Below are 15574 nucleotides of genomic sequence, written 5' to 3'. Positions count from 1 at the left end.
TTTATTTCCAATACATTGCAGTGAATTTAACGGCGATTGTGATCCTATTTCGTGGAAAATGCGGACTCTCCAAATGCATCACCCGTTACCTGGTTGGAATGGCAACAGCGGATCTGATGGTGGTTATGATTGTTGTTTTAGTGGAACACACCAACAATATCTACATGTATTCCAGATCCCTGCTCATCACTCCTGTATGCGCTCTGACACTTGTATTTGGGAGGGCAGCGACGCACTATTCTGTTTGGTTTACGGTCAGTTTTACCTTCGATCGTTTCATCGCAATATGTAGTCGAAAGCTGCGGGAGCGATACTGCACCGAGAGAACAGCAACAGCAGTTATCATGACCGTGGTTATAGCGAGCTGCGGGAGATGTGTCCCGTTATACTTTGCCATTGAACCTTACGTCATCATTGACAACACGCCGTGGCGGTGCACCGGCTCATATGAATACGTTACTTCACCCATGTGGAGAGTATCCGAATTACTGGAGAGTATTTTAACACCATTGCTTCCAATCGGCTTAATCCTGGTGTTTAACGGTTTTACCGTAAGACATATCTTTGTGGCAAATAGAGTCCGCAGAAGGCTTCGGCACAGCAGCGACAATCAGAAAGATACCGAGGTGGAAAAACGTAGAAGATCGATGATTTTGCTGTTTTCTATATCAGCTAACTTCGTATTATTTTGGATGCCCTATGTAGTCCATACCCTGAAATGGCAAGTGCAAAACTATTTTTACCAGGACAGATATTTGAGTTCCCCGGTATACATCCTTCAACAATTTGGGTACATGTTACAATTTCTCAGCATGTGTACCAATACTTGCATCTATACACTGACACAGAGGAAATTCAGGGAAGAGCTGAAGAATGGAATGACGTATGTGTTTACATTAAATGGCCATCTGTGTAGATAACGCACGCGTCTAATGATAATACCGCGGAGTTTTCAAATAAAGCTGTTTTACAATGAACAGGATTGGCAAATACGTCTTGAATTCAAACAGTCATGTGCCAGTTGTCCGGAAAATGCAGAATTGGCGGAAGATTGCTGACTTCATGCAGTTCTGGTCGGAAACAATTGAAACGTTCAATACTGCTGACGTGATTGTTACTTTGGTTGAAGTATGTTCCAAACTATCACAGACACTCGACTGTCACAAGGGCAGGGATGGCTTCAGGACTTTCTGTGCTTTAGGGTCGGGTGAAAGAGTGTACCAGAGTGTAAAAGGAGTGCTCTGCAGTTGGTGTAGACGGGCAAGGTGAACACCAAGCCATGGATGGCCGAAGAGGTGCGTGCGCTGCTCAGGACCCGCGACTCCACCTTCAGAGCAGGCTACAAGGCAGCTCTATTAACAGCAAGGGCCAAACTATGAAACTATTCTGCGCTATCAGAGGGAATTTGGAGCTTTTAACGATCTTTACCGAGGAGCCGTCGAACTTGATGATGTGGTTCAAGCTATGTGTTGCAGCACAGTCGTGGGTCAACAGAGTGATCAGCAGTGGACTGAACACGCAGCCCTGGGGGGCCCCTGGGCTCAGTGTGATGGTGTTGGAGATGCTGCTCCCGATCCGGACTGACTGCGGTCTCCCAGTCAGGAAGTCTAGGATCCAGATGCAGAGGGAGGTGTTCAGGCCCAGTAGGCTCAGCTTTCCAATCAGTCTCTGAGGGATGATTGTGTTGAATGCTGAACTGAAGTCTATGAACAGCATCCGAACGTATGTGTCTTTTTTGTCCAGGTGGGTTAGCGCCAGGTTAAGGGTGATGGCAATGGCGTCATCTGTTGAGCGGTTGGGACGGTACGCAAACTGTAGGGGGCCCAGTGAGGGGGGCAGAAGGGTCTTGATATGCCTCATGACAAGCCTCTCGAAACACTTCATGATGATGGATGTGTGTGCAACGGGACGGTAGTCATTTAGGCAGGACGCTGAAGACTTCTTCGGCACGGGGACGATGGTGGCGGTTTTGAAGCTCATTGGAACGGTGGCGCTGCTCAGGCAGATGTTGAAGATGTCAGTGAAAACATCTGCTAGCTGGTCTGCACATCCTCTGACACTCTATCAGGGATGTTGTCTGGTCCAGCAGCCTTCCGTGGGTTGACCCTGCACAGGGTTCTTCTCACATCGGCCACAGTGAGACACAGCACTTGGTCATTTATAGGAGGGGTGGACTTCCTCACCGTCACTTCATTTTCCGCCTCAGAACGGGCGTAGAGGTTATTCAGCGCATTTGGGAGGGAGGTATCACCGGCACAGTCAGTTGATGGTGTCCTGTAATTGCTGATGTTCTGGATGCCCTTCCACATGCGCCGCGTGTCGCCACTGTCCTGGAAGTGGCTGTAGATTAGCTGGGCGTGTGCACGCTTTGACCCTCTGATAGCTCGGAATAGTTTGGCCCTTGCTGTTGATAAAGCTGCCTTGTCGCCTGCTCTGAAGGTGGAGTCGCGGGTCCTGAGCAGCGCACGCACCTCCTCGGCCATCCATGGCTTCTGGTTAGCGCGTATAGTGATGGTCTTGGACAGAGTAACATCATCAATGCACTTGCTGATGTAGCTGGTCTCTGATGCTGTGTACTCCTCTAAGCTGGTGGAGTCGCCATGAGTTGCAGCCTCCCTAAAGATGTTCCAGTCAGTGTGCTCAAAGCAGTCTTGAAGAGCAGAGATGGCTCCTGCTGGCCAGGTTTACACCTGCTTCTGAACTGGACTGGAGCGTCTGACGAGCGGTCTGTACGCTGGGATTAGCATAATATAAATGAGGTTTGAGTAACCGAGGTGGGGGCGGGGCTCTACCCGGTACGCGTCGGTGATGTTTGTATAAGCAAGTTCCAACGAGCCCCACTCCCCCCGTTACAAAGTCCACATACTGATGGGATTTGGGGAGCACTGACTTTAGGTTCATGTGGTTAAAGTCACCGGCGACAATAAACAGTCCATCGGAGTGTGCGCTCTGCAGTTCACTAATAGCCCCGTACAGTTCACAGAGCGCCTCCTTAGCATTAGGAATGTAGACCAAAGGTGAATTCCCGTGGTAAATAAAATGGTCTGCATCTAACAGCCACAAACCCCACTTGCGATGAGCAGTGTCTGGAATCCAGCACAGAGTTCTTACACCATTCCGTGTTGATGTAAATACACACACCACCACCGCGAGTCTTACCGGAGAGAGCTGCATCCGTGTCCGCTCGAAATAAGGAGAGCCCGTGTAGCTGAATGGCAGGGTCCGAAATTCCATGAGTGAGCCATGTCTCTGTGAAAACATACGCAGAGCAGACTCTGTACTCCCGCAGAGTATTTCGTTGAAGTCGGATGTAGTCCACTTTATTGTCCAGGGAGCGAACATTAGAAAACAGAATGGACGGGAGAGCCGGCCGGCTCGGGTTCGCTTTTGCCTGGCTCGGACCCCTGCCTGCTTGCCACGCTTCCGCTTTCTCGCACATCGGTTACGATGTCTCCATCTCCGGTTACCAGCATCTGGGGAGTCCGCGGAATTTAGGCCCGTTCCCCTCAGCAAGCCGACGTCGCGTAATTCAGCCAGCAGATCTTTGTGGAGGTTTGTTTTTGGGCGATCTCTGTATTGTAGTGGTAGCTGGCGATGGTAGATAGCCGCTCTGTTATCCATGTACCCTAATCGAAAATTGAGTATTAAACTTAAATTTGAAAATTAAATTAAATAAACTCAAGGTCTGAAAGGCCGCTGCTGCCGGGCCGCGCCAGTTACAAGCTTCAGTGGCGAGATGGGAGAGACTGCACACACAACAACTGTTGTCTGGGTGCTTCAGCTCTTTTTTTTTTCTTTTCAATAATCTTTTCACCGAGTTGCTTGGAGTGTTCTTTTGTCTTCTTGGTGCAGCTTTTGCCAGGACATTGACGCAACAGGGAATGGTCCCGGTGTAATTGAAACATCCTGACTGAGCACAGTGATCTCTATTTAACTAATTATAGGAATTCTAAAACCAATTGGCTGCACCAGTGATGATTTGGTGTGTCATACTAAAGGGGGTGAATACACATAGAATGGATTTTTTTATCACTTTGTAGAGTTCATTCTCATTTTGACACGAAATAGTCTTTCTGTTATTCAGTGCAAAAAAAAATTAAACCAGTGTGGATTAATGGTGTAAAAAAAAGCATGAAAGCTTTGAAGTTGGGTGTGAATACTTTCTGTGGGTGCCGTTACAGTAGGACCGATGTTGTCCTTGATCCTGCTGAATGTGTGTTCTCACTCCTTTATGTCTGCTGCCCAATGGAAGGTGTGAGAAGAAGGAATGATAGGAGCGGGAAGGGTCTTTGGATTATGTTAACTGCTTTCCGAGGGCAGCAGGAAATGCAGCCGGAGTCAATGGAGGGAGGAAAGTTTCTGTGGCAGACTGTACTATGATCACTAAGTCCTTCTCTACTATGACTTCAGAAATTGCCACACCTCTCTCATCTGGACTCAACATCATTTACAAATACTGAGCCTACTCACCACGCTGATCAAGAATCCCTTTCACAAGAATCAGAATCGGGTTTAATATCACCGGCATGTGGTGTGAAATTCTAAAACTGTTCCCATCAGGTAGTAGGTACAGAAGCCTGAAGCAAACACTCGGCGATTCAGGAACAGCTTCTTACCCTCTACCATGCGATTCCTAAATGGGCACTCAAACCTTACGTCACTTTTTCAATGTTGCGGAAAAGGTATTACTCGGACACGAAGGGAGATCGCTTTTGAAAGTCTTTATTATAACATGATACGTATTATGGAGAGCTCAACCTCTTAAAGCAGAGTTCTTGAGACTCTCCCCAAGTACACAGACTTTTCTCATTGTGCAGACATAGTGTATGCTATCAAAAGCTTCCAAGCATGTTTGTGAAATACAGAGTGCAAGCAGATAATTCCTTTACTCAATAATCATGTCTCAGCACAGTACAAAATTATATAATCAGGTTACTATTTTCCTTATCTATTGGAAGCTACTTCTGCCTGCAGCCTTGAAGCGAGAACAATTACACAGTTCAAGTATAGGAGAAACAGAACATCACTCAGTCCAGGAGGAGTTGAAGGCTACTGTGTAAAAAAAAACCTCTTTAACCCCTTAGTATCTGGCTAATAAAATTTCTTCCACAGTTCTCCATGTTGATCTTTTCCAGATCAACAATCCTCACATGGTAATTCCTCCACTTCCTCATAAGCGGGTTCATATACATCGGGGATGTGTCTTTACTTTGCAGGGTACAACTTTTCGCCCCATCAGTGTACTTGGTCTGGGACCCTGGGACACTACCGGTACCTTAGGGCTGGTCGAAGTCCCTTTTATCAACTGACTACAGCCCATCCTCAAGAACCCACATACACAACACCCCAAAATACATACCACAGTCACTATTATAATTCCATGCATGATCTATTTTCCCGATCCGGGAAAGCATTCCCATAGCCCTTCCCACCGGTATTCTCCGCCATTAAATGTTTTCAAATTGTTCTCCCATCTTCCTCATCTCCACAACCTTTTCCATTACGTGCTGGTTCAAGTCAGTTATATTTTCTGAAATATCAGGGATGTAGGTACAACATTCTTTCCCTATCATATTATCTTAATTGCTTCTTTCTCATACTCCCAAACAGTCCACGCTTTGGTCGCTCAGTAAAATTACAGTGATTGCATTATAAAAACAGCACGTGAAAAACAGAGTACTTGTCAGGAGTGGGGCTCGAACCCACGCCTCCAGGTGGAGACCAGAACACTCGCGTTTACTAGGAAGCGACTTGCTCGCATTAAGTCAGGCGCATTAGACCACTCGGCCACGCTGACAGCCCCTGCAGTACTCTCTCCACATGCCAGATAAACAGCTGTATTTCGGAATAGTCTGACTGACTGTTTTGTTGAGCGGGTATACATATAAACACAATCTATATCCTGGGATTTTAAAAGAATATGGACGGGATGCATTTTCTCAGATTGCCGAGCATGTGCGGAATCAGAGCGTACAGCATCACAGCACTGGAATTGTGCTGCACTCCGTTCAGGCCATCCTCCAGAGAAAGGATGACGCGGATTCGGAGAGTGTGCAGAAGAGCATCACCAAGATGCGACCTGAAATAGACGGTTTGTGCAATAACGAGAGTTTAGTCAAACTTGTTCTTTTTCTCTGGAGCATCGGAGATGAAGGGGGATCTGACAGACGTTTCTTAGATTTTCAGGCATAGATATTGGTAGAGCAGCAGAAATTATCTCCGCTCCAGGGTTTACATGTCTTAAAACGATCCCCTCTTAGGGCATACATTTCAACTAAGAGGGGGTCTTTTTAAACAAGATCTGCCAACACACTATCACGTTATGTCGGCAAGACCAAGGACTGATTGTTGTCTTCAGCAGAGGGAAAACCAAAGGTTTTTGAGCTAGTTCTCCTTGGAGGATCAGAGGCGGGGCGCGTATTTAACTTTAAATTGTTGGTATGACTATTTCCGCTGCTTTCTTAGGAGACTGTGGTGATTCAGCATGACATCAAAAACATTGATGTGCTTCTATAGTTGTGTCGTAGAGAGTATATTGTCTGTCTGCATCAAGACGTGGTACGGAAATACCGTACCTTTGAAGGGAAATCTTTAAAAAGTTAATGAATTCGGCCCAGTCCATCACGGGAAATCACTCGCAAACATTAAGCAGATCCACATAAAACGATGTCATCGGAAAACAGCATCCACCGTCAGAGGTCGTCACCATCCTGTCATGCTCCTTTTGCGCTGCCGTCATCGTGTAGATGGTACAGGAGCCTCAGGACTCGCACCACCACGTTCAAGAACAGTTACTACCCATCAGCAATCAGACCTTTGATCAACAGGTGATAATGTACCTCACATGCCCATCCATTAAATAATCTGATAACCAATGATTTGACTTCAGAAACTTTTATATATTGAATAGCTGAGTATGCCAGGAAGAGCTCAGCAGACCAGGCAGCATCTGTGGAAAAGCGTAAGCAGTCGGCGTTTCGGGTCGAGATCCTTCACAGTGTTTTTTTTTCCTGAATAAATCACTCACCCAGAATTCGGTGTACGGTGACCTGTTGCAATACGATGAACAGTGTCAAAAACATTATCTTATCCTCCAACAGTTTTTCTAATCCACCTCAACAACCCAGGGTTTGTTTACAGAAACAACGTCGCCTCGACTGAACGCTTAAAGACAAATTTTGTCAGGAGTGGGATTCGAACCGACGACCCCAGACGTCGGAAGACTTCATTCCTTGAGTCTGGCGCCTTAGATCACTCGGCCATCCTGACAAATTTTGATGTGTGTTTGAGAACGGAATAAATGCCTGATTTGTAAGAAACGTCATATCCACTCAACCACATATATCATCCTGTCAATCGGAAATGAAAGCGAGAGTGTTACAGTTTGTTCAGGTTAGACAACTTCTGTGTAAAGTAAAGCTGTAAAATATTACAATTCGAAGACTCGTGAGACGCGTCTCGGCAAGAATTTGGGAAGGACGTTTGTTGAGATGGATGAGAACGCTTGGAAGACTCATCGCTTTCGCATTTAGGGAAGTGGAGAAATAAACGTTTATAGACAGGACTGAATCTAAAAACTGTGTGGGAATTGATCGCAACAATGTCAACAGAAAATGAACGCAGGAGGTTCAATTATACCCGGCAACGCTGCTTTACAGATGGATGTTGGAAAGTAGACTATAGGGCCCAATAATCTGATGAATTTGGAATAAAGCGAAGGTTCGATGACAGTCAGAATGTTTTTCAGGTTTGTAGGTCAATGTTTAATCTGAGAATGGAGACGGAAACAGGGTCTTTTGGACGTTAGAGCAGCGGCCTTTCTGAGAGATGGGACGCTTAACAGAACGTAATTCGCTCAGGTTCTCACATCCAGTGTTAAAGGCACAGAACACATTAAAGTAAGACAGGGACAAGCGGGCGGCCACCGCCTAAGTTGAATGCTCCTCGCGGGATGTGGGAGGCGGGGATACCTCCAGAGTTCCTGATGACGACACCTGAGAGAAGTGCACACAGCTGCATCTTGTAACAATCCACCCTATGGCGTGATGGACTAGGACACATAGAGTGGTAGATAGACCCACGGTGCAGGACATAGGGAACTGTGGGACAGTCAGGAAGAGGAAAGGATTTAAAGAGGCAGTGCAGACTATCCCTATGGCCATCACCATCAGAAACATCTGGATGCGGTTTGTGGTTGGATGACCTTGTAGGAAAAAGCCACAGCGGTCGGAACTCTGGCACTGAGTCTGGTTTTCTGACTCAAAAGTGAAGGGGAAGACAGATTCCTGGATGGTATGTTACCTCCCGGGTGCCAGGGTCAGGGACAACTTGGATCAAATCTTGAATATTTTTCAGCAGGAGCGTGAGCAGGAAGCGGTTGTGGTCCGTTTAGGTACCAATGACATCGGAGTGACGACTTTATGCAATGGAGATTCAAAGAGTTAGGTGCTGAGGAGGAGGGCAGGGTCTTCGGGGTTGTGACAGCGACACGTGGCGCGTCCTAATGAGGCGAGAAATGGAAATATGATACAGATTAACACGTGGCTAAGGGTTTGGTATAGGAGACAGGCCATACGATTTTTCGAGTACTGATCTCTTTTCCAGGGAAGCTGAGACCTGTGGATAAAGACGGTTTGTGTGTGAACTGGAAGTGTAGTAATATCGTGTCGGAAAGTTAGCTAGAGCTGCATGATGAAGCTTAAACTACATTTACAGGGGAATTGGAACCAGGGTGCCAGAACAGCTAATGCAGAAATTGTGCAGACATGTTGATAAGATCTCACACAACGTCAGGAATGCAATCATTGAGCAAGGTCCGACTGGTGGCCTGAGGTGCGTATGTTTCAGTGGTAGAAGTATCTGAGAATAAGCCGGTGAACTCACTGCTTGGATCAAAACCTGGAATCATGGTATCTCAGCCGATAATGAGACTGGGTTGCAGGAAAGTCTGGTCCGGCAGTTCAGTATTTCGGAGTTCCTTTGCTTCAGAAGTGACAGAGCGGGATGGACTAAAGGAGGAGAGTAGAGTTAATGGTCAGGGAAAATTCTCGGCTGTCTTCCGTCAGTGCAGATGCTGAATTCGGCTAATCCAGTTCCCCCTCCACCGCGGGGTCGTTTAACGCGCTCAAAGGCACGGACAGACGCGCAATGGGTGAAACCGCAAACAAGGAAAGGTATGATCACGTTAATGGGGATAGATTCTAACCACCCAATGGTCAAGATTATTTAGACGGCCAACTTTGTGGAGATATCGCTGTGTATTGCAGGAGCATTACGGCTGTGAGAGTAGGTGTTTTTAACATTCCGCACGTTGAATGTTAATTCCACACTTGTAAAGGACAAGATGGGTAGGTGATCGTTCAGGGTATTTTTTTTTCTTTTGTGCGTTGATGAACCACCGAGAGCGTGCTCGATACTTGATCTGCTATCGTGAAGTAAATGAAACAGGACAAGCGATAGAAGCTTGATTTAACGAACACTTCGTAACTCGTGATCACAATGCCATTGGTCTCATTGTAAATATGGAAAAAAGATCGTTCTAGTCCGTGCGTTGAGATTTTCCATTGGGGAAGGTCAATTTGGACGGTATTGAAACACATTTATCTGTTGCCGATTGAGGCAGGATGTTTTCTGGGGCATGGGACGTGTTGAGAAATGAAAATTGGAGCGTAGAAAGCTCGTATGGGCCTGTCAGAAATAAAGATAGAGACAACAAGAGAGAATAACCTTGGTTTTCAAGAGTAATGATGTTTTGGCACCTCGGTCCCGATGCCGCAGGAGATGGACGAGGTCCCTTACTATGATTTGGCTGCTGTTTTCACTAAAGACACATGTCTCTGGGGGAGACTGTATGGTGTAGAGGACACTAAATGAGCCTAACCCGGCCGGATTGTTATGTCTTCAAGTGATTCCAACTGATTTGTGAGGCAAAATTTTCCCTTGACGGAACCATGCTGTCTCTGGTCTACTTCATCATGTGTCTGAGACTTCATCCTTAATGATTTACTCCAACATCTTCTCATCCGCTGTGGTCAGACTGAGCGGCTTATATTTTTCCTGTCTTCTGACTCTCCATGCTTGAAGTGTGAAGTGATATTTGCAATTTTCCTCTCTTCCGAAAAAATTCTAGAACCGAGTGGTTGTTGCAAGATCATCACTAATAACCCACCATGTCTTCAGCCAACGCTTTTCAAACTCTGGGGCGTGCAGCATCTGGTCCCTCCAGTCTTCCTTCAGACACTTGAGTTAGTCACTTACCTTCTCTCCGGTCATGGTAACTTCACACACTTCATACCCCTGACACCTGTAACTTCCATCACGCGGCTGGTGTTTTCCAGACTGAAGACTGATGCAAAATACTATTTAGTTCGTCCTGTATTTCAAGGTCCCACAGTGCTACAGCTCTAGCAGTGCTGTCAACGATCCGATGTTCAATCTCGCTACTTTTCTTACTTTATGTATCAGAGGAAAATTTTGGTAACTTTGCTAATATTATTAGTCAGCTTACTTTCGGACTCTATCTTTACCTTCATAATGTCTTTCCAGTACTCCAACTTCCAACTAATATTGCTCAATTGTACTTTTTATTACTCAATTGCTCTTTTGCTTTTTATGTTGGTTTTGAAATCTCGTATTAAGACTTTAAGATATAAGAAAGAAGTAGGCCATACGGCCTATTCAGTCTGCTTCGCCAGTCAATCATGGACTGATCCCAAACATCCATCATTCTCACGACGCTGTCTCTTCACCCCATAACCTTTGAGGCCTTGCCTAATCAACAACTCATCTATCCCTGACATAAATACACCGAGTGGTCTGGCCTCCACAGCCGCTCGTGCCAACGAATTCCAGAGATTTACCACCCTCTGACGAAACAAATTTCTTCTCATCTCAGTTCTAAATGGACGTCCTTCAATCCTGAAGTTGTGCCCTCTTGTCCTAGAATCCCCTACAATGGGAAATAACTTCGCCATATCTGATCTGTATAGACATTTTAACCTTCGAAATGTTTATATGATATCCGGCTCATTCTCCTGAGTTCCATGGAATACAACCCCAGAGCTGCCAAATGTTCCTCATATGGTAACCCTTTCATTTCTCGAATCATTGAGGTGAATCTTCACTGAACCATCTCCAGTAGCACTATACCTTTTCTAAAATAAGAGCCTCAAATTGCACACAATACTCTACTGTGGTATCACGAGTGCCTTATAGAGCCTCAACATCACATCCCTGCTCTTATATACTATAAATCGAGAAAGTAATGCCAACGGTGCATTCAACGTCCTCAGAAACGTTTCAACTTGGAGGCTAACCTTCAGGGTATATTGCCCAATAAATCCCAAGTCCCATTGATCTCTGTATTTTGAATTCTCTCTCCATCCAAATAATGGTATGCACGTTTATTTTTTCCTTCAAAATGCATGGCCATATAATTTCCAATATTGTATTTCATTTTCCACGTCTTTGACTATTCCCCTAAATGATCTAAGTCGCTCTGCAAGCCCTCTGTTTCCTCGACACTACCCGCTCCTCACTTATGCTGCACCGGTGAATCACCACTGGTAACCGGCACCCAGACCAGTCGCGCAGGAGTTTCCTTTCAGAAAACTATACAGGCTTTGTCCTATCTTGTCATGTGCCTGCAGGTACTCCGTAATCTCATCCCTAACATCGATTCCGACAACTTCCCAACCACTGATAACTGGCTAACAGGCCTTCTTAAATTGTGAAATAACGTTTGCAATTTTTCTGTCATTTGGTACGCCAGAATCTATGGATTCTTGAAAGGTTATTGTTAATGCCTCCACAATATGTAGCATTAAAAATGTGGGGGTATAGCTCAGTGGTAGAGCATTTGACTGCAGATCAAGAGGTCCCTGGTTCAAATCCAGGTGCCCCCTTGAAAAAAAAAGTGACCACAACGATGATATAGAATGTAACTTCATTAATTGAAGTTTAATTGCGCTAAGTGTGAGGTGCTAAATTTTGCTAGGAATGATCAAAATAAGCCACACATGGTAAATGGTAGGACACTGAGGAATGCAGTAGAACAAAGTGATCTGGGAATAATGATGCATAGTTCCCTGTCGGTGGAATCTCATGTGGATAGGTTGGTGAAGAAAGCTTTTGGTATGCTGGCCTTTATAAATTAGAGAATTGAGCATATTGAGAATTAGGATGTAATGTTAAAATTGTCCAAGACATTGGTGAGGCCAAATTTGGAGTATTGTGTACAGTTCTGGTCACCGAATTATAGGAAAGATGTCAACAAAATAGAGAGAGTACAGAGGGGATTTACTAGAATGTTACCTGTGTTTCAGCGCCTATGTTACCGAGAAAGGTTGAACAAGTTAGGTCTTTATTTGTGGAGCGCAGAAGGTTGAGGGAGGCCTTGATAGAGGTATTTAAAATTACGAGGGGGATAGATAGAATTGACGAGGATGGGCTTTTTCCATTGAGATTAGGGGAGATTCAACCAAGAGGACATGAGTTGAGAGTTAAGGAAAAAAGTTTAGGGGTAACACGAGGGGGATCTTCTTTACTCAAAGAGTGGCAACTGTGTAGATCGTGCTTCCAGTAGAAGTGGTAGAGGCAGATTCGATATTGTCCTTTTAAAAAAAAATGGATAGGTATATGGACAGGAAAGGAATGGAGGGTTATTGGCTGAGTGCAGTTCGGTGGGACGAGGTGAGAGTAACCGTTCGGCACCGATTAGAAGGGCCCGGATGGCCTGTTTCAGTGCTGTAATTGTTATATGATTATATGGTTAATCTCTCCCGCTACATTCGTCAGAACCCGAGGGTGCATTCCATCAGGTCCAGGAGCAGGTAGCTTCCTGAGCACCTTCTCAGTCGTAATCTTTCCTGCACAAACTTCACTTCCCTGGCGCTCCTGAATGTCCGGTATACTGCAGACGCCTTCCACTGTGAACGCTGATGCAAAATACGCATTCAGTTCCTCTGTCATCTCTGTATCTCTCATTGCAATATCTCCCGCGTCATTTTCTATTAATCCTATATCTACCCTCGACTCTCTTTTACCCTTAATGTACTTAAAACAGCTATTAGTATCTTCATTGATATTAGTCACCAGCTTCCTCTTGTAATTCATCGTTTCCTTCCAAATGACCTTCTTTGTTTAATTCTGCAGGTTCTTAAAAGCTCCCCATTGTTTTATCATCCCACTAGCTGTGGTTTCCTTTTACGCCCCCTCTTTTGCTTTTACTTCGGCTATGACTACACTTGTCAGCCACGGTAGTGTCCTTCCTCCCTTTGAAAATGTATCCTTATTTTTATTTCTTGCAAATGTCCCTTTCCAGTCAACTTCGGCCAGTTTCCCTCCCATGCCATTGTAATTTCCTTTATTCCACTGACATACCGACACATTGGATTTTATTTTTCCCTCTCAAATATCATTATGAACTTGATAATAATGTGATCTCTGTTCCCTCAGGGTCCTTTAACCTTCAGCTCTCTTACCAGCTCCGATCATTGCACAACACCCAAACCAGCACAGCCGATCCGATAGTGGGCTGAACAACAAGCTGTTGTAAAAAGCCATCCCTTAAACATTCTGCAAATTCTCCCTCTTGTGGTCCAGTAGTGACGTGCTTTTCCCAATCCGCTTTCATGTTAATATTTCCAATGATTATCACGACATTGCCTTTCTGACGCTCATCTTCTATCTCCTGCTGTAATTGGTAAACCAACAGGCTGTTTGGAGGCCTGTATATAACTGCCATTAGGGTCCCTTTACTCTTTCCATTTCTTAACTCAACCCGTGGAGACTCTACACCTTCCAATTCTATGTCACCTCTTTCCGATGATTTAATATTATTTCTTATCCACAGAGCAACAACACCCCTTCTGACTACTAACCTGTCTTTCCGATATACCGTATATCCTTGGACGTTCAGCTCCCGATGGCGGCCATCCCTTAGCCATGTTTCAGAGATAGCCATAACATCATGTTTGCCAATCTGCAGATGAATTTTCAGATCGTCCAATTGATTCCTTATGCTGCGCGCAATCATCCTACTTAACGTCGACCTGTTCAGGCATATCAGCCTGTTCTAGTTTGCTCACATTTGTCAAGGTCTTTCTTAATCGTGAATACTGAGATAAAGTATTCATTAAGGACGTTTCCTACCTCTCCGAAACCAAGCCCATAATTTCTCTGTTATTCCTGATCTGTCCTGTCGTGACACACGTATTCCTTCAGTTCCCAACAGACGTGGAAAACACCTGGGAATTTAATCTCCTTCCTAGCGATATGTTAACTCTGTCTGATCGTAGATTCCTTGCTCTCTCACTGTAGGAATGCGTTGCCCAGCGCATCTGTGCCGCCGGCTCTCCACACTCACCCGGCCAAGCACTGCCGCTTTCTGAGATCGGTTATCTGCTGACCAAAACAATCCCGTCAATAAAGGGACAGCGGTTGCACTGACGAACGTTCTCCTCACCTCTCTCTGTTTCACCTTTCAGGAACGAGGTCTGGTTCGTTGCCACTGGCGAAATGGATTGCCCACTCATGTGAGGACGAGCCCTGGATCGCCCGCCTTGCTTCGTATCAATCACCGCTTTCGGCACGCTCTCCACTAACAACGTGTTCCCATACCGCTATTCAGTAATCACGGCACTGGCATGTCCACCCAGACTGGCCTCGGCATCCGGTAACCAACACGTGATCATAACCCACTCTCACAGTAACTGCAATGTGGCTCGATTAGGAGACCTTTTCGAGGACTTCCAGCTACCATGGTCCTCCAGTGACACAGGAACATCGGACCGCGTTGGTAAGGGAAGCAGCCCTGAGAAAACTGTGCCCATGTCGGGAACAGACAGATGTGTCCTGCCCCGGGGTCTCGCTATCTGCGATTGATCAGGTAGCCCCGCCCAGGGCGCGAGCTCAATCCCTCTCCACCATCGGCCAGCGACCCCGGCTCTGCGCGAGCTCCAATCTTTCCCTACCATTGGTCAGTGTCCCCGACAACGTCCGAGGAGTCTGAGGTGAGGCAGCGTCCGGTATTTCAGGAGGGTCTCGGGGTGAGGCGGGAGAGAGTCTGAGAGGGAGCGTCCGGTGTTCAGTGAGGGTCTCAGGGGGAGGGGGAAGAGAGTCTGAGGTGAGGGATAGTCTGTTATTTTTAGTGAGGGTTATGGAGGTAGGGAGTTTGAGGTGACGTAGCGTTTGGTGTTTATTAAAGGTCTCGTGGGAGGGAGTGTGAAGGTCAGGCAACACCCCAAGGTGGGCACGGATTGAAGGAGACTCCTGAGATAGAGGGACAGTCTGAAATGCAGGGTCTAAGGGGACAGAGTGAGGGCAACTCAGAGAGAGGGAGGGAGTAAAAGGAGACTGAAGGAAGGACCAAACAGAGCTGGCAAAAAAAAGTAGGTAGAGGAAGGTCAGACGGACAAAGGAGAGAAATGGAGGGGCAGAGAGTTTGGGACAGTGAAGAGGGAGGAAATGGGCAGTGAGGGTGGTAGGTAGTGACGGTGGGAGGGAGGAATAAGGAGGGAGAAAGCATGGGGGACAAAGCAGGAGAGAAAGCTGGAGGGATTGCCTGAGGAGAGAC

General features: G+C 46.0%; 1 non-coding gene across 1 annotated transcript; it reads left to right on the top strand.

Annotated features, from left to right (window-relative positions):
• The first annotated feature begins 11831 nt into the window (after window positions 1–11831).
• Window positions 11832–11903, top strand: trnac-gca (transfer RNA cysteine (anticodon GCA)). The gene has a single exon. It is a non-coding gene; the product is annotated as a tRNA-Cys (tRNA).
• Window positions 11904–15574: the final 3671 nt, after the last annotated feature.

The sequence above is a fragment of the Hemitrygon akajei genome, unplaced genomic scaffold (assembly GCF_048418815.1).
Source record: "Hemitrygon akajei unplaced genomic scaffold, sHemAka1.3 Scf000137, whole genome shotgun sequence".
In the NCBI taxonomy this organism is placed as follows: domain Eukaryota; kingdom Metazoa; phylum Chordata; class Chondrichthyes; order Myliobatiformes; family Dasyatidae; genus Hemitrygon; species Hemitrygon akajei.
This window is presented reverse-complemented; position numbering and strand designations above follow the sequence as displayed.